This window comes from Rhinolophus ferrumequinum, chromosome 19 (assembly GCF_004115265.2).
Source record: "Rhinolophus ferrumequinum isolate MPI-CBG mRhiFer1 chromosome 19, mRhiFer1_v1.p, whole genome shotgun sequence".
Classification (NCBI taxonomy): Eukaryota; Metazoa; Chordata; class Mammalia; order Chiroptera; family Rhinolophidae; genus Rhinolophus; species Rhinolophus ferrumequinum.
Window position 1 is genome coordinate 570340 of NC_046302.1, and position 19750 is coordinate 590089.

The following is a 19750-nucleotide window of genomic DNA, read 5'->3' on the forward strand; positions in this document are numbered from 1 at the left end:
GTAGATAAATGCTGTGCTCACCTCCTCTCATGATCACATCAAAATTACAACTAAACTACAAAACAATCATCATTGAGAGTCACCTAAAATCTTGCTGAACCAAAGCCCTACAACTAAGGACACACAGAAGCCACCACCTCAAGATTGTAGGAGGAGCAGAGACGCTGAACAGGCTGTTCCCACACCCATGTGTTACCATTAAAAAGTGGGAGAGATATCTAAGCTGTGGCGGTCCCCCCAGAGAAGCGAAGGGTCCCAACTCCTCCCCAGCCCAAGAGTTCCAGTGCGGGGAGAGAAGTCCCCATAAATTCTGGCTGTTAAAACCAGCAGAGATTGTGACTGAATGAGACAGAGGACGGCTAGAGATCCTGGTGCTCCTCTTACAGGGACCAAGCAAGGACTGAGTCACCAACGGAAATCACTGGCCATGAGCTCCAATGCTAGCACAGCAGGTGGAGAGGTGGCATGGACATATGGTGGGGAACTGAGTTGCCTGGCTTCAGGACGGGGCCTGGAGAGGCAGCTTTCTCCTGGACGGAGGAGGTAGCGGAGGCCATTGTTTCTTTGTTTAGCCCTCTTCCTTCTGGTACACAGGGGCAGGCGACTGCCATATCTGAGTCTCCATCAAGCTAGCTAATGCCCTTCACCGGCCACGCCCTGGTGATTCAAGACCCCGCCCCGCCCAAATTTTGGACACTGCCAAGCTGTTTCCAGTGGCTTTTTTGTACCAACTGCCTGCCTTGGCTCATGCTGCAGACTTCCCTAGGATCTCTCAAAGGTTCACGAAACCCAGACAAGCAGCATCTGGCTTAAGCACATCCTGTACCTCTGGCTGACCAGCCCTAAGCCTGGCACTAGCGGCACCCGGCCTTGGTTCACTGCTTGGCCTCTAGAGGCACTTCCAAGCACGGCACAGGCTGTGGCTATCTGTGGATTTCTTTGTGGCTCCAGCTGGGTGACACAGGGTGGGGCACTGGCTCTGGCTGAACTTGACCTGCAGCGGGTCCCCTCCCAGGTGGCCCTGGGGCTGGCGCTTCCAGCAGCCAGCCTCTGATGAGGTGGGGCAGCATCCAGCTGCCTCCAAGGAGAAAACATACAAGGGGCAGATTGGGCAAGCACCAGAGCCCTGCTGAGGCAGATCCTGCTCTATAGGGTCAGCCCCAGCACCACAACTCCTCCTCTGTAGTCACCTCCAGTCCTCACAACCAATGACCATGAGGGTCGATCCCTGCCACTGAAGTGCAAATAGCAACCACGGCTCAACTACAAGTGGAGAGCACACATAACCCACACTATGGACACAACTGGAGTGCGTGGCTCAAGTGATCAGGAAGACTGTGCTACTGAACCCCACAGCACACCTACTACATTAGGCCACTCTCCCCGTCTACTAAGACCAGGAGATATAGCAGCCCTATCTAATACATAGAAACAAACACAGGGAAGCAGCCAAAATTCAGAGACAAAGAAACATGCCCAGATAGAACAGAACAAAGCTCCAGAAAAAGAACCAAACAAAATGGAAACAAGCAAACTAACAGAGACAGATTTCCAAACACTGCTTATAAGGATGCTCAATGATCTCATGAAGCACTCCAACAAAGACATAGGAAACATAAAAATGGATAGAAAACATAAAAAACGGCCAGTCTGAAATAAAGGATACCACAATGGAAATGAAGACTATTTTACAGGGCATCAACAGTAGATTAGATGAAGGAGAGGATCCAACCAGCGATGTAGAAGGTACCAGAAAACACCCAATCAGAACAGAAAAAGAAAAAAGAATCCAAAAAAATTCGGGAGAGTTTAAGGTGACTCTGAGACAACCTCAAGTGTACCAACATTTGCTTTATAGGGCTATCAAAAGAAGAAGAGAGAACTGCAAGGAACTGAAACCTATTTGAAGAAATAATGACAGAAAACTTCCCTAACCTGGAAAAGGAAATAGATATACCGGCCCAGGAAGAATTCCACACAAGATGAACCCAAAGAGGCCAACACCAAGACACATAATGAAAATGCCAAAGGTTAAAGACAAACAGGATCTTAAAAGCAGGAAGAGAAAAGCAGTTATTTACCTACATGGGAGCTCTCATAAGACTGTCAGATGATATCTCAACAGAAACTTTGAAGGCCAGAAGGCCAGAAGGGACTGGCACAAAATATTCAATGTGATGAAAAGCAAGGACCTACAACCAAGATTATTCTACCCAGCAAAGCTATCATTTAGAATCGAAGGACAGATAAAGAGTTTCCCAGACAAGAAAAAGGAGTTTATAACCACAAAACCAGTATTAGAAGAAATGTTAAACGGGCTTCTTTAAAAAGAAAAAAGAAAAAAACATGAATAATAAAATGGCAATAACTACATATTCATCAGCAATTACTTTAAATGTGAATGGATTAAATGTTCCAATCAAAAAACATAGGGTGGCTGAATGGATGAGAAAACAAACCTTTCACATATTGCACAGAAGACTCACTTCAGATTGAAAGACACATACAGACTGAAAGTAAAGGGATGCAAAAAGATATTTCATGCAAAAAAAAAAAAAAAAAAAAAAAAAGCTGGGGTAGCAATACTTATCCTATACAAAATAGACTTTAAAACAAAGGATATAACAAGAGATAAAGAAGGACCCAGTAATCTCATTTCTGAGTATTTACCCAAAGAAACCCGAAACACTATTTCGAAAAGACATGTGCATCCATATGTTCATTGTAACATCATTTACAGTAGCCAGGATATGGAGGCAACCTGGGTGTCCATCGACAGAAAAGATGGCATATATATATACAATGGAATATTATTTCATCATAAAAAATAATGAAATCTTACCATCCATGGTAGCATGGATGGACCTACAGGGTATTGTGCTAAGTGGAGTATGTCAGACAGAGAAAGACAAATGCCACATGATTTCACTTACATGTGGAATCTAAAGAACAAAATAAATGAACAAACAAAACAGAAACAGACTCGTAGATACAGAGAACATTTTGGTGTTTGCCAGATGGGAGGAGGGTTGCGGGACTAGGTGAAAAAGGTGAAGGGATAAAGAAGTACAAATTGGTAGTTACAAAAGTCATGGGGATGTAAAGTATAGGATAAGGAATATAGTCAATAATATTGTGATAATTACGTATAGTGTCAAGTGGGTACTAGATTTATTGGGGTGATGATGTAAGTTATATAAATGTCTAATCATTATGTTGTACACCTGAAACTAATGTAACATTGTACATGAACTGGAAGGAAGGAGAGAGGGAGGTAGGGAGGGAAGAAGGGAGGGAAGGAGGGAGGGAGGGAGAAGAGAAAAGAAAAGGGAAACCTGCTAACTGGGAATACTGAGTCCCACTACTCCAGGACTCCATGACAGTGAACATGTACTTTCAGACCATTTTCCCATCTGAAAAAAAGATGGTGACAACTTAAATTCTGCTTAGTTTGAACTCTGAAGTGAAGTTTAAAGAAGGTAACAGGTGAGTTCTATAAAATAGAAAGAGATTGTTTATGTATATATACTTTGTTCCAGGCATCACATTCATGTAGGGAGGGAAAAAACAAAGGCAACTTTCACAAAGAAGCAACTTCCTTGGAAAGTAATTCTTGTTAAGAGGATTCTGAAGTCCAGATGAGTATATTCTTAAACATGACACTCCCACTGCCTTCAAACTTTCTAAAGGCAGGTACCAAACCAAGAGCTAAGAGTCTTTTAGTAAGAGGCCATGAAGATGGTGTCCCTTTCCCTCTTCGTTTTGGTATGGGAAACTGGAAAGCAGAGAGCTACAGTAAAACAGTTACACAGAACTATTAATATTTTCAGTAGCTTACAGCTTTTGATATCAACCCTAGATCATCTCAGGCATTTACCTAGTAAAATACATTGTCTATAAAGTGCTAAGAGGAGCCCACAATGGGCTGGCTGGCTAGAGGAAAACCAAACTGCTGTCTTCCTCTACCCCATCACCCAAACCAGCTTCTACACTTTTAACTGTTATTAAAGGTACTGCAGAGGAAGCACATCTTCGAAGGTTTGAGCATAACATTTGTACCTCAGGCCTAGCCCCATCAATCTCTAAATGTGTTTGTTTAGGTGAATTATAACAAACGCTAAAACCATTCCTCATCCATAATTGGGATACCAAAATCTACCCTATCCTAGCATTACCCAGTGAGGGTGATACTTTTAAACACCAACCCTTCAACGCGGCATTGAAGTGCTTATCTTCCCCTAAACCCAATCTGGGCCCCCATACATACAATCATTCCTAAATTGGTGATAATGCAGTCCCTCCATCTGCCTTACTATCCATCTCCTGACGTCCATTCACTTGCTTATGCCGCCTTCCCTCTAACTGTAATTGCTTTCTAAAGTCTATCCTCCATATCAATTTATCCAAAATCCACTCAGCACCCACCTACCTAATCCAGCCACTGAACACCTCTAGCATTTTCTTTAAGCTATTTTTATGACTCTCATCTGCCTTGTTCTCACAATTTCTAAACCTCCAGTGTTCTTTATTTTATACTCCCCACAGCTGCCAGCAGTGTTTTCTTAATAGCAGACAATAAAAATCTGTCAAGTGAACACAGAACACATAGTTTATCATTTAGGAAAGCCATACATATTAATCACTGGCCCAGAAGCATAACTGACATGCTACAAACAGTAACTAATTGTACAAAGTTAGAACTGGAAAATATCTTTAAAGTTGACTAATATTTCAACATTCATCCCTACCCTCAAGTTTAGAATGGGAGCCCTCTCATTCTGTTATTACAAAGTCATGTAATATTATTCCAACAAAACTAAGCTCTACAGTAGATGTACAAAGCTCAAAATCACTCAGCCAAAAAACTGTCAAACACTAACTAATATCTAAGTAGTCAGAATATGTAAAAGAGAACTACTTCTAGCATGCGTGTGAGGGAATACATATTTTAAGGACTAAAGTGTCAGACCAAAGAAGAGTTTGAATGAAAGCACTTAGTTTACTAGGTTGGCTAGATTTATACCCCATAAATGATATTTTGGGGCCAATTCTACCACTGGCAATGTGTCCACATTATAAATGCAAAAACTAATCCACAATGGGAACTATTTAGGGCTATTTGCTTACTAGACTGAAGCCATCCTGCTTTTCTAACCCCAATGAATTTCAGAAGCATTTACAAGACGTAGTCTCAAACGATGGCACATTTTGCTCCAGAAATAACTTCCTCACCCCCTCAAGGACTGTCTACGCTGGTACTAAATGGCGCCATAAAGAAACAGGCTCCTACCAGAGCGGCAAAATTAAGAGACAAAAAAAATAACAAGTGTTAGCAAAGATGTGGAATTTGTGGAACTCTCATATACTACTGGTGAGAGTGTCCACTGGTACAACTTTAGAAAACTGGCAGTAACTGCCAAAGTATAATAAGATACTGTTATGGCCTGCATTGTGTCTCCCCCCGAAATTCATGTTTTAGTCCTAATCACCAATACCTCAAAATGTGACTGTATGTGGAGATAGGGCATTTAAGGAGGTGATTAAGGTCAAATGAGGTTACAAGGATGAGACCTAATCAATATGACTGATGTCTTGATAAGAGGACATTAGAAGACAGACATACGAAGAGAAAAAAGATCAAGTGAAAACACAGGTAGAAGAAGATGGCCATTTGCAAGCCAAGGAGAGGCTTCTAAAGAAACCAATCCTGGTGACACCTTGATTTTGGACTTCTTAGCCTCCAGAATTATGAGAAAATAAATTTCTGGTATGTTAGTCACCCAGTCTGTGGTATTTGTTACAGCAGCCCTAGTAAAAGAATACAGATACATATCCTAAAACTTAGTCTTTCCATTCCTCAGTATTAACCTAATAGAAACGTGTATATGTACTGTGTTTTCCCGGTATTATTTTCAGGGAAACATGGTATTCAATCAGAAAACAGACACGCAAGACTATTCATACAGCATTATTTGTAATGGCTATAAGCTACAAGCGACCCAATTGCCCATCAGTAAGTTAATAAATACATTATGGTATACCACATAATGGAATACTACTGAGCAATGAAAATCAAGTTACAACTACACTCAACACAAAGTCTCACAAACAATACTGAGTCAAAGAAACCAGACACAGAAGAGTACATATGAGATGTGATCAAAACATACAGTAAATAGCTATATGTAAAAAAAAAATATTACAGTAAAAGATATATTGCCATTAATCCCCCTCAAAATACTATCCCTCACTTCAAACATACTTACCCCATTGTTCTTGTCACTTTCTGAAGCACTTCTGGAAGTCCTCTTTTGTGTCTTTAGTTGCGCTGTCGTGGCTGCCTTGAAGTCCTGAGTCGATTCAAATTGTTTACTTTTCATGGTCAATTTGACTTGGGGAAGAGGCAGAAGTTGCACAGTGCCAGATCTGGTGAATAATGTGCATGAGGACACACTATAATGTTTTTATCTGACAGAAATTGCAGTTCTAGAAATGATGTGTGACATGAAGTCTTTCTGTTGTGATAAAAAAATATGGTGAATAAAAAAATATGGTTGGATGGCTGCTGTCGAGTGCCATCCAACAGAAAGGCAGGGATCTTCAATACAGGAAGTGGTGCATCAAACCTTAGTAACAGTGGGTGACAAGGTTCAACTTGTTCGGTGTGAAATATGATTGAGAGAAGGTGTTTTAAAGTGTGTCATAAATCATCCTCTATCAAGACAACGCTCCGTGTCACATATTGCTTCTAGTACACAGCAATTTCTGTCAAATAAAAACATTACGGTGTGTCCTCATTGACCTTATTCACCGGATTTGGCATCATGCAACTTCTGGCTCTTCCCCAAAGTAAAATGATTCAGGACACTGAGGCAGCCATGACAGCACAACTAAAGACACTCACGAAAGAGGACTTCCGGAACTGCTTCAGAAAGTGTAAGAACAATGGGATGAGTGTGTTCGAAGTGAGGAGGAGTACTTTGAAGGGGATTAATGGCAATGTATCTTTTACTGTAATAATTTTTTTAAATTAAGCATTCACCATATTGATTGATCACACCTCGTGGTGTATGATTCCATTTATACAAAGTCCAAATCAGGCAAAATTAAACTAGTGTTAAAAATCAGGAGACTCATTACCCTGGGAGGAGGGGATGATAATGACCCGAAGGAGGCCCAAGGGGGCTGAGTTTATGGAACTTCTCCAAGTTCACTTATTTGTGCACTTTTCTGTATGTATGTTCTACTTCAAATTCAAAGTTTAATAAAATAATGACAAATCACTTAAAAATAAGGGCAACACTTTACTTATCCAGTGTCACCAGGGCAAACAAACCTCATTCTGGAACTGGATGCATCAGGTTCTTTACCTACTGCCATTAAACATTTGAAAAATACAGCAAGTCTCATGATCCCCAGGAGATATTTCCAACTTCTCATCACTGAGTCTTTATTAGGAGAAATCCAACAGGTCAAAGGATCCAAGAGTGTCCAGTGCTCTCCACAGTGAAATTCTTACACCATATTTTTACTCAATTTCATTAAAGGAAAGTATTAAGGTATACATTCATAGGAAGAAAATAACCAGTTAACACCTTGGTCTACCTCTGGGTAGTGAATGTAATTTTTCCTCTTTTTTTTTTTTTAAAGACTTTTTTATTGGGGAAGGGGTACAGGACTTTATTGGGGAACAGTGTGTACTTCCTGGACTTTTTTTCCAAGTCAAGTTGTTGTCCTTTCAGTCTTAGTTGTGGAGGGCACAGCTCAGCTCCAGGTCCAGTTGCCCGTTGCTAGTTGCAGGGGGCACAGCCAACCATCCCTTGTGGGAGTCGAACCGGCAACCTTGTGGTTGAGAGGATGTGCTCCAACCAACTGAGCCATTGGGGAGCTCAGCAGCAGCTCAGCTCAAGGTGCCGTGTTCAATCTTAGTTGCAGGGGGCGGAGCCGACCATCCCTTGCGGGACTCGAGGAATTGAACTGGCAACCTTGTGGTTGAGAGCCCACTGGCCCATGTGGGAATCGAATCGGCAGCCTTCAGAGTTAGGAGCATGGAGCTCTAACCGCCTGAGCCACCAGGCCGGCCCCTAATTTTTCCTCTTTTTACTTCTGTATTTTCCTAGCTATTTTTCTATGAACTGACTAATTTAATAATCATCAAGAGAAAAATGTCATTTAAATAAAAGACAGTGGAAGAAAGATACATTTTTATAAGCAGTCAAATGCTGAGGCCTTTATGGTGATCACACGTAATCAAAAAGACAGGATGATGCATCCGAAAAAGTAGTGAGCAATGTTTCCACAGACTTAGATTAGCATTCTCCTAGCTGGGCCCCCTGAGCATCCATCCAGCCTCAGCCTCAGCTATCGCAGGCAGAAATACAGAAATGGCTCGCTTCTGAAGCCGACACAGTTGTTGTGAGCACCAAATGAAATCCTACGCAAACTGTAAGCACTACACAAATACTGAAAAGCATTTAAAGACAAATACTGTGTAGGAAGATTTCTACAAAACATTAATGCTCCTTAACAACTATCAACTGAATGGCACAGGTCAGAGGATTTAAGAGTGGCTCTTAACCTGTGGGCTGCTCAGATGACCCAGAGTTGTTTCAGGGAATTCCCAGATCTGTAACTGCACAGAGAATTGTTGGTAGACAGATTTAATACCGTATGTAAAAGGCACTATTTTTCATAAACTGTGTTGTTACAACTCAGTTTTTTAGAAGTTAATTCATAGCCACTTTGTCATACAGTCTCAAATAACTCAAACTAGAAGTTTTGTCAAATGGAAATAAAACGTTTTAATTAAAATTGCATACAAAGATTGGAAACCAATGTTTTAACTATTTACTTCACAATTTTTAAAGGATTCCCAAACGGAGCTGGGTAACTACAGGAAAGCCGGTAGTAAAAAGAAAGCCATCTTTACTTGAAAGGGTAGGGAAAAACTAAAGATGCTCCTTCACTTTATCAGCAGCAGTCACACAAGCAAGCCCATCTGAGAGCCATGCAAGGTTACAGAATTCCTAACACTGCTCAGGTGCCCAGGCCTCCCTTAATAGTATGCTTCCTCAAATTTGCTCTGTCCTGACAGCAAGCAATCCTAGGTGACCAGAAAATGGAAAACAGAAGCAGTCAGACGGATCTCTCCAGCAGTGATGACATCAACAGAACAGAGAGCCCCAGGCAGAGGCTTGAGGTCTCCTGCATTAAGTACTGCATCTTCAGGCAAATGAACAAAGCCAATACTGTATGTCACCACTGGAACCAACACCCAAGCTTTCTTCCTCCCCCACAGACATTTTGCAAGTAGTTATTCTTAAATTTGTTTTTGAAATCACAGCCTGGACTACTAAAATTGAAACTAGTCAGAAACGCTGCTATAAAGCCTGTTCTAATTTCACCCACATCACTTTTACCTTTGATTCACTGACCACAATCACCATTAACAAGTTTTAAAACATAAATACAAACTATTTGTCTGAGTTTAATGCCATATGTGGGAAGGAAAAAGCAGAAAATAGAAGATATGAGAGAAAATAACTGAAGAGACAGACACATTGCAAAATGTTGCTGCAGCAAACTGCAGACAGAGAAGCATAGAGATCTATTAGATAGCATTAACAGATAAGTGTTTGATAACACATAGGAACGTATGTCTGAGAATACAATGGCCAACTTTACATGGGAAGTCAGAGTCAACAGAAAGCCAGCAGCCACAAAAATGGGGTGGGGGGCAGCAGTTAATTTCTAGCACTTCAGTCTCCTTCAGAGAATGATGTTAGTGCCAAGGGGAACCACTGTTTAGCTTTACTCAGGAGGACTCCTCTCTTTACTTCCATGGAAGACTTTGCATCTGTAACTCCCAGCCCAATATCTGGTCAAATCCTTCTTAGCCATATGTGTTGAATTATATAGACGGAGAGTGAAGACAATTTATCCCAGGAATAATGGTAAACATGTCAAATTTCAGAGAGGAACAGTACATAAGATGACTGTCATAGATGTGTGGTCTGGGTTTGCTACACCTTTGCATCAGAAGGCTAACGTCTAATGTAAGGGTGAAAATATTATTAGTGCAGATCTCTTCGGAGATTTATTAAAAGCTAATCAAATAACCAAAACCTTTTTAATGCACTTGACTGTGGGGTCAGGAACTGGATTCAATGCCACACTTGACTATAAAGCAATGCCCTTTGATTATGAGGCTGGGACTTATGCCCGGTTGGCACCCAAAAAAAAAAAAAAAATTTGTACCAAGTGGTTGCTAACAAGTACCTGGAAGGATATACTAAAAAACCTGTTTTTTTGAATGCCTTCTGCTACACTCCACCCTTCTGTTTGTTTACTCATGCAGTTCTACCACAAATGCAAACTCACATCCCCTTTTAAAGAAAGGGAGCCATAACAGTTGTGGCACATAGATGGCATAAGGTTTTACCTAGGATGATACTGGTACTATGACTGATAGGCACTACGTTAAACTTTCTTCATCAGCTGAAGAAGAAAAATCCAGCATGCCAAATGTACCTTTGCACAAAGAGCATGCAACAGCTAACATTTGCAGTGTAAAATGGCAGTGACATGAACTCCCTCTTGCATGAACAAAAAATGCCACCAGACCAAAAAGAGAAATAAGTTTAGTGTCGAAGGTTACTCTTCAAAAGAATGATAGTTCAAAACGTAATATTATTTTCCATACTCTCTTCAAAAACAAACCATATAAACGTTGTTAAAAGTAACAAAGCCTTCAAGTTAGCCAGAACACCAGACTGTCTGGATAACTGCAGATTCACTTGCAGGGATGAGAAATGAGAAACAACTCCTCTTTCCAAAAGCCTCAAGTTCTACCACCATTCCACCACACAATTCCAGACCATGATCACTCACCATCTTTAAATTCCTTGAGGACAGGAAAAATGCCTTTCTCCCTGAGTCAATATCCAGCAATGCCTGATACCGTGTTTCCCCGAAAATAAGACCTAGCCGGACCATCAGCTCTTATGCTTCTTTTGGAGTAAAAACTAATACACTGGGTGGTGAACACACAATGTAATTTATACATGATGTGATATAGAATTGCACACCTGAAATCTATGTAATTTTAATAACAATTGTCACCCCAATAAATTTAAAAAAAAAAAAAATCAACACGCAAAAAAAAAAAAAAAAAAAAAAAACTAATACAAGACCCAGCATTATATATTATATTATATAAGACTCGGTATTACATATTATACCCGATCTTATTTTAGTATTAATATTAATTTAATATTAATTATTATATTAAAATAAGACCGGGTCTTATATTAATTTTTGCTCCAAAAGACCCATTAGAGCTGATGGTCTGGCTAGGTCTTATTTTCGGGGAAGAACAGTACTCTAAAAACATTTGATGAATGAATGAAAAGGTGCTCATCATTACTCTCCCCTAAAACCAAATATTATTTAAAGCTACCATACTTATCACCCACTTAAATATAACAAGCTGGGTGGCAAAGTTAAAACAAAAAGTAGAATATAATAGGGCTGCGAGTATTAAGCTTTACTCTTTGGCCAGTGTCTTCAGAAGTACTCACAATCTCACTTTCCAGTTCTTGGACTTAAACCTGAACAAATTCTCCCAAGTCTGAAAAGATAAACACACTAATAGATTTTATTGATCCATGGATGAGAAGTCATTTGACTAAATCAGTTGCTTAAGGAAGAGACAAGAGCCTGTTCTATTGAAATCTAAAGAGAAAATACAGTATTTTCAACAGGAAAGAACCAACTGGCTGGACACCTATGTACTAAAGTTTTATGAAGGTTGTTCTGAGAATTAAACATAACAACTTGTGCAAAGGTCTTGCCAGGCTGTCCAGCATACAATAAGGCTCAAATGTTTGCTATTATTGTTCTCGATTTTCCCACTTTTTGGAATCAGTATGGAGTAAGAGACGGTTGGAATTCAAACACAGCTCTACAGTCAACCACCACCTTTCCCACAATATAATTTTAAAATTTCTTTCAGCATTTGCCATTAACAAGTTTATGATAAAAAGTTCCCCGTCTCCCAGAGCCTAAGGCGTATCACATGTATACAAGTGTTTGAAGCGAGCCCAGTGCACGTGACCTGACTCACTGCCTTGATTTAGTTGCTGTCAGGAAACCTCTCTCACTAACAGGGTCAGGCTGTTCAACTGAAGAAACAGATGGGAACGTGGCTCAGCCCTGGGCGCCTTTTACCAATGCCCGCGCGGTTGGTGGCGCCTGGATCGCGTCCACCGCCAGACACGGCACCGGGGGGTCGGCTTTGACATCCTCCACTTCGCCGCTCGAACGAACTCAACCGGCTAGCTCTTTTCGCCGCAGCACAGGGTCCGCAGTGCCCAGCGGCCACCCAAGTCAGGACACCTTCCCGGGTGGCCGGTTTCGGCAACCTCTGACCTCTCCCCGGCCAGGAGCGGTCCGGGCCTGCTCCTGGGCCCTTAGCAACAAGGACATTCCCCGCGAGGTCGGGGCTGGGCCCAGAGCCTACCCAAGAAAGGGATGACGCGAAGCCCTGGCGACCGAGGGGCTGAGGAGGGGGATGGGGCTGGGCCACACGCCAGGCTGGGCCCGCTGCTTACCGCTGCCGCTCCGCTGGGGGCTCCGGGCTGGGCGCGTCACAAGGGCTCCCGCCGAGGAGACGCAAGGGAGGACAGGCGCAGAGAAGTCCAAGTTCCGGTTTGAAAGGCCTGCTCGGCGCTCTCTAAACCTCCAACGCCGCCGCAGCCGCCGCCTCAGGCTTTACGGCCAAGAATCTGACTCCGCTCCCACTTCCGCCACCGCCGCGACCCCGAGCGGAAGTACCTGTCACGAGTCGCTACACGCCAAGGGTGCGGGGGAGGAGCCCCGCCTTAACCCCGCGTCACGTTCGGCCTCCTTTGGCCTGAGCCTGGATCACGTGCTACAAATATGTCTGCCCCCGGAAGGTTGTCGCCATCTTTGAGTCTCGTGCAAGGAGCAGGACGGCGCTATGTTGAACCCCAAAACCGATGTTTCAGTCATCCCCCTTTCCCCTGGAATAAGAGTGCTAGGGGAAGAAAAGAGAGGATAAATTGAACCTTCCATTAGTGTCACTTTCCAGGAGACACTGATCAGTCAACCAAGTAGGCCTGTGTGCCGAACATTTCAGCATCAACAAAGTTTGCTCTAGGAAGGGGGTTTTCCCAGGGAGACAAGGCAGTAGTTATTTCACAAATTTACAGAGGGAGAGGAAGGGCATCCATATTTACTGAGCACCTATTGTGCACCCATACTACACCTTTGGATTGTCTCTATTTTAACCATTTTGGAAATAGAGAACTGAGACCCAGCACAGGTAACCTTGGACCTAGCTCACACTAAGCGGTAAAGCAGGGATGTGAACCAAATATGTCTGATACCAATGTGTTTGATCTTTCTAGTAAACTGGAAATGACTGCACCAATGATCTAGCAAGGTGGTAGAGACACAGGAGAATTACACATTAACAGAACACTTTCTCTTGCAGAAAAGCGAGGATTTAAGAATATAAGAATATTAATTTCATAATTTGTGGCGCAATATTTGGATTTTTACAGCTTGAGCTCTGAAGCTGCTTGCAGGGCATAACGTTGCCCTTCTGGGCTCCAGATGGGCCTGCAGAGCCAACAGCCCCCTTGTGTTGATTGTATTGTTTGATTGTACTCCTGTATCAATTGATTGTACTGCTGTAGCTATCAGATGAATAATACTCCCTGTACTATTGTCAACGTAAGAATATCCAAACCTGTAGAGAATTTTTATGAAAGTTTATTTGAGCCTAACTACATATGCCAGGGAGCAAGATCTAAAATGCTCTGGAAAATAACATTTTTGCAACTTCTTTTATGCATTTGAAATTAAGGAGGGGACGTAGGGAAGACTGCAGAAAGCATATTGAGGATTGGATTGCAGGATAGTTAACAAGATTACAAGCTCTCTTGAGAATTAATACCCCCTTTAAGGGGTATTCTTTTGGCATTAAAAGGTGTGTTAACCTAGATGCACAAGAACAATGGACAGGGCTGGCTTAAAACCTTTCAATAAAGAACATATAGGCCTGGGGTATGACTACCCCTCATGACCTGCCCAACAGGGAATTTATAATCAGATCACCCTTGAGGTTACTTTTCATAGAACCGCATTTTTCATCCATACAATGTGTGATCAAAGACACCCTTTTTGTTCTACAGGCCTGGGCTGAAACGAGGACTCGATAAATGATTAACCACATATTACCTATTGTTCTCACCTCACAACCCCACTTACTTGATCACTGAGTCAGCCAACCATTGAATGAATGTCCAGTTGCCCCCATCAATCAGAAAACATATGTAAGTTTATGGTCTTGTTTCCCCTAGAACCCATTTCTTTGATCAACAGCTTGCAACTTTTGCCTTTATAAACCCTGCCCTATCCCCTCCATTTTGGAATGTATTCTTGGTTCACATCAAGAGCTATGTTTCCTGGTTTACAAGTCATTATCTGAATAAACTAAATTTATTTGGAAAAAGGTATCTCTGGACTTTGTTTACATGAATGGTGATGAAGATGGGATTTGAAGCAGCTCCCTAATCTCCCTTTGTTGTGGAACTCACTACATTACGCTTGCCTTCAAAGCTCTTTGAGCTCAAGTTGCCTTCCCCCACTGTGGGGAAGCATGCATGGGTGAGTCCTCTCAAATCCTCCATCCCCCTATGCTTTTGGTTGAGATCTGAGAGTTTTATTCTGACAGTTTTATTCTTAAGGGAAGGACCCCTTTATAAGGCTTTTCATAGAGGGACGAGGTGCCCCCATAGGGGTCACAAGAGTCTGAGTTACCCGTAAAATATTAGATAAAAATCTTCTCAAGTTATGCTGGTAGGGACGCCTTCACATAGTAAATAATTCTAGTTCTAAAATGACCTCTGCTGGCTAGCCGCCATCCAGCAACCCTACAAGATTTATGTTAAAAAAAATTTGTCGTCCTGATAGCTGGAAATGGTTTAATCTCTGGACAACAATTACACGGGACAATTTTAAACATTTTTTGGCCAAAATGGGGTACCTTTGAAATTTCCAAATTAGCTTATTTGAGATCTCAATTCAAATGCCAAGGTTTTCAAAACCGCCAAAGAAAATGAGAGGCTTTCTTTAATTGGTATTTTGAGGCCTCAAAAGCAGAAGAAAACCATTGCCTCCCTCCAAGAAAATAATTCTAAACTTAATACCTCCAGAAATTAGAAGATAAGGCGTGTGTAAGCAACGTCCCTCCCTTACTTTCAAAATTCCTTAAACCATCTTCTCTTCAAAGCCCATCAAATGCTCCTTCAGCTGTTGCCACATATCCCTCCTTATCGCCCGATCTACATGACTTCCCCTGATGGATGATTACTCTCTATACCTAGAAATTTTAAGTAAAAGTCTGATAGGAAGTAGAAGTAGATAACCAAAAATGTAAACACAACCCTGAGCTGCCTCAACTAACCCCAAAAAAGACAGAAAAAATTGGAAAAGAAAGCTCTTTTTAAAAATACAAGTTGCTGAAAGGTTCCCTTTCCCAAGCAGACCCCTGCCCTGCCCACAGTCTCCTTAAAACTTGTTTATCAAAGAGAGATGAAAATCTTAAAGCCTTAGCCACCTGATCAATAAACTTAACTTATTCCTACTGTTATAAATTAATGGCTTTTTCTCTTTAGCCTTATAAACCTGTCTCATGGCTAAATTTTTTAGATTGAACTATCAGGTCTCTGTATGTCTCTGTCTACAGGAGGTCTGACAATTAAGTTTGCGAACTTGTTGCGATGATGTTGCTAACTTTTTTGATATCAGAGGCATTATTCATTACTAATTTGTACCAACTGGACAGTTAACCAAGTTTACTATTTGGAAGTGCTGAAACGTCTGCATGTAAAAGTTAGACAACCTGAACTTTTTGCCAACAATTCATGGCTCTTGCATCACGACAATGTACCAGCTCACACGGCACTGTCTGTGAGGGAGTTTTCAGCCAGTAAACAAATAACTGTATTGGAACACCCTCCCTACTCACCTGATCTGGCCCCTAATGACTTCTATCTTTACCCGAAGATAAAGGAAATATTGAAAGGAAGATATTTTGATGATATTCAGGACATCAAGGGTAATACAATGACAGCTCTAATGGCCATTCCAGAAAAAGGAATTCCAAAATTGCTTTGAAGGGTGGACTAGGCGCTGGCATCAGTGCATAGCTTCCCAAGGGGAGTACTTCGAAGGTGACCATAGTGATACTCAGCAATGAGGTGTGTAGCACTTTTTCTAGGATGAGTTCGCAAACTTAATTGTCAGACCTCATATATGTGTATGTATACTCATATCTACCTCTGATGAAATTATTAAAATTAGTTTATATAAGAGCTCTGTTTAAATGGCTTAAAGAAATTAAGCACTTATGTAGATTAAGAAGCATAACAGAAACTAACCCACATATTTTTCAGGATCACATGATCTGAAACTATATTTAATATTGAAACTAACTTGTTTAGTTTAATGAAAACAGACATGTCTTTAAATTTATTAACATCTAATATTTTATTTTTATCTAGGTTTATAAAAAAAGTTCATATTATCTCTGTTATAGGGTTTGTCAACAGGAAGATAGTTATAACAAGTGGCTCTGTTTAATGTCTCATAAAATTTTTATGAGTAATGTAAATATATTTTTTTGGGAATTAATAAATTAAAAGATAAAAATGATTGAATATCTAGATCTATTTCCAAGTATGATGAAACACTGAAACATTAATTGTTAAGGGAATCTAAGTTTACCTACTTTGGGCTTCTTAATACAGAAAAATAAAAATGTGTGGGTCTATTCGTAAAAAATGCCTTATACTCTATTAAGAAAATACATGATTCTAAAAAATTATAAAATATATTTACCAAAAAGCATATGTTTCTAGAGGTTATGAAATGCATTCATAAATTTGCCAATCTAAAGAATGCTGATTGCTTACTTTTGGTTGTCACAAAACTTAAGATTTCTATGGGTTAAGAATTCTAATTAATATGAAAGAAATTGATACATGTTTTCAGTTAAAAAAATGCTATAAAATATGGAGATATGTTTTCATTAAGGGAAATGGAAATAATTTTGTTCTGGTTATTTCAGAATGGAAAGAAAGATAATTTTACCTCATACATAAGCTGGATAAATTTAAATTATTATTATAACGGCTAAAAAATTAATTAAGCTTTAGTATCAATGATGTGTTTATGCAAAGCTAAAGCATTATGTTATTTCTCTGCTGAAAGAATGAGATATTCCTGTGCTATTAGTATGCTTTTAATAAGAGATTACAAAAGAAAAACACAAGAAATGTTTTAATAAAATGATTTCCTGTACGCTTTATCATCAAGTCTTTAGTTAAGTAAACTGAGTCATCTTAATATTAAAAGAACTAAATTTTGCTTACAGCTATTTAACTTTCTGTATTTGTCCACAAAGTCTTTATTGTTTGTCATCATGGATATGGATAATTTACGTATTGTTCCACAATGACCTATTATCTTATTTGACCAAATGTTTTAGAACTTCTGATATGTTTGATGAGCTTCCGAAGATTCAAAAAATAGTCTTTTTCTTAACATTTTTTAAGAACTTTGGAGTTTTTCAGAAGGACCCTTGAAATACCTCAAATATTTGTTTCCTCTCTTTATAAAAGGAGGAAATTAAATTAATTAGGATTATTGGGTATGTGTAAGTTACATGGGAAACATTGTCAAATAAATAATACTGAACCTTTGATTATATTTGTTTATGTAATAATATAATATAAATGTTAAAATACTTAGTTTTTCTCTGTCTCTGAAAGTTGTGACTCTTATCATGTCTGCGAAATGTAAACAGCCGGTAACTAACCAAAACACTGCCCACATAAAGTTAAAAAACAAAAAACAAAAAACGTAGCCTTTTGAAAATACAAACTGCTGTATAAGTTCCCTTGTCATCAGGCTACAACTATGACCAAAGCTAAAATCTTGCTAGAAAAGATTATACCAACTTGAGTCCCTCCAGAACTATTCAGTGATTAAGGAGCTCATTTCATGGCACAGATTGTCTAGGTCATTTGCAAAATCTGGCCTATTTACCAACACTTGCATTGTGCACACCACCCCTAATCTTCCCGTTTGGTAGATGCACAACCTCACAATTAAAACTCAACTGGCCAAGATTTGCATGGCATTTGGACTCTCATGACCCATAGCTCTCACCTTTTGGTTCTTTTTCATCTTTGCTCCACTCCACTTGGTAAACATAAATTTTCTCATTTTGAAATGTAACAGGAAGACCTATATATTTGACTGAAGGACTTTATCCACAACCTCTTATAAAAGGAGACCTTTTATATTATTGTCAACAGTTAGTTAGTACCTTGCAAAATAACTCCAACCTTGTTCAAGATTCCTTTCACAGTGCACTCCTGGAGATGAAGACCAGCTTCTCCATTTATAACCAGGAGAGTTTGTCTATTAGAAAAGACATCAACACAAAGACTCCCTCCAACCTCATTGGAAAGGACCTTATCAGGTACTTTTAACGAATCTTTGTGCTGCCAAATTATAAGGCATTGACCTTAGATTCATCTCATTTAAAGAAGGCTCAGACTCCAGGCAAACATTGGACCTCAAAACCTATCTCCGAAACCAGATTACACCTGACAAAGTTGTCTCTAAGACAAGAACTTTGTCTTAGACAATCCTGAGAGTAAAGAAACTGATACCTAATGCCCAATCCTTTATCAGAAATGCCCAACTTTAACAATTCTGCTTTTACTCTATTCCTTACTATTTTTACCCTCTTTTATCTAGCTGACAGCTCCCAGACCCTCAAGATCTACTGGAAGTAGCCTGGAATCTCTGTTTTTTTACCCCTGGTATAAATTCATAAACTCTTAATAATCTTCATTAGCTCTTTACTTCCTGATCTCCTCTTTGTCCATTAATTGTTAAAAGTTTACCCTGCTTTTCCCACTTTCTTTACTATTTATGCTTTCACCTGTTACAATGACAACTAAATCAAGCATCCTTTTCTTCTTATCCCTTTTCATAATCATTTATGCTTAGAAAGATAATGTCTTGATAAAGCTATCCCAAAGTACAGTTAAAGGAGGCAAACTCTTTGATTGTTGGATATGTCACCAAATCCCTAAATCAATAGAGAACCAATATTAGTAGTTCCTGTCACCATTTTTTTTAAGTAATTTATTTTATTTTATTGGGGAATATTGGGGAACAGTGTGTTTCTCCAGTGCCCATCAGCTCCATGTCGTTGTCCTTCAATGTAGTTGTGGAGGGCGCAACTCAGCTCCAAGTCCAGTCACCATTTTCAATCTTTAGTTGCAGGAGGCGCAGCCCACCATCCCATGGGGGAATTAAACAGGCAACCTTGTTGTTGAGAGCTCACGTTCTAATCAACTGAGCCAATCTGGCCGCCCCTCTGGCAGCTCAGCAGCAGCTTGTTGTCTTCAATCTAGTTGTGGAGGGCGCAGCTCACTGGCCCATGTGGGAATCGAACTGGCAACCCTGTTGGTTCCCTGTTGTTCAGAGCTTGCGCTCTAATCAAGTGAGCCATCCAGCTGCCCCCGTCACCAATTTTGATACTGTTCCTGATCCTATTGTTTACCTAGACTTGCTCTCTTCAAACTTTACCTTTCAAATAAATATCATTACGGGAGGAAAAATCTCCACTCCCTGATTATCA

General features: G+C 40.2%; 1 protein-coding gene across 1 annotated transcript in view; it reads right to left on the reverse strand.

The window, feature by feature from the left end:
• Positions 1-12836, reverse strand: part of RAB7A (RAB7A, member RAS oncogene family) — a 95873-nt gene extending 83037 nt beyond the window's left edge. The window contains exon 1 of the mRNA XM_033087114.1: positions 12612-12836. The gene's annotated coding sequence lies outside the window, so the exon portion shown is untranslated. The remainder of the gene's footprint in view (positions 1-12611) is intronic.
• Between the last annotated feature and the right edge of the window lie 6914 nt (positions 12837-19750).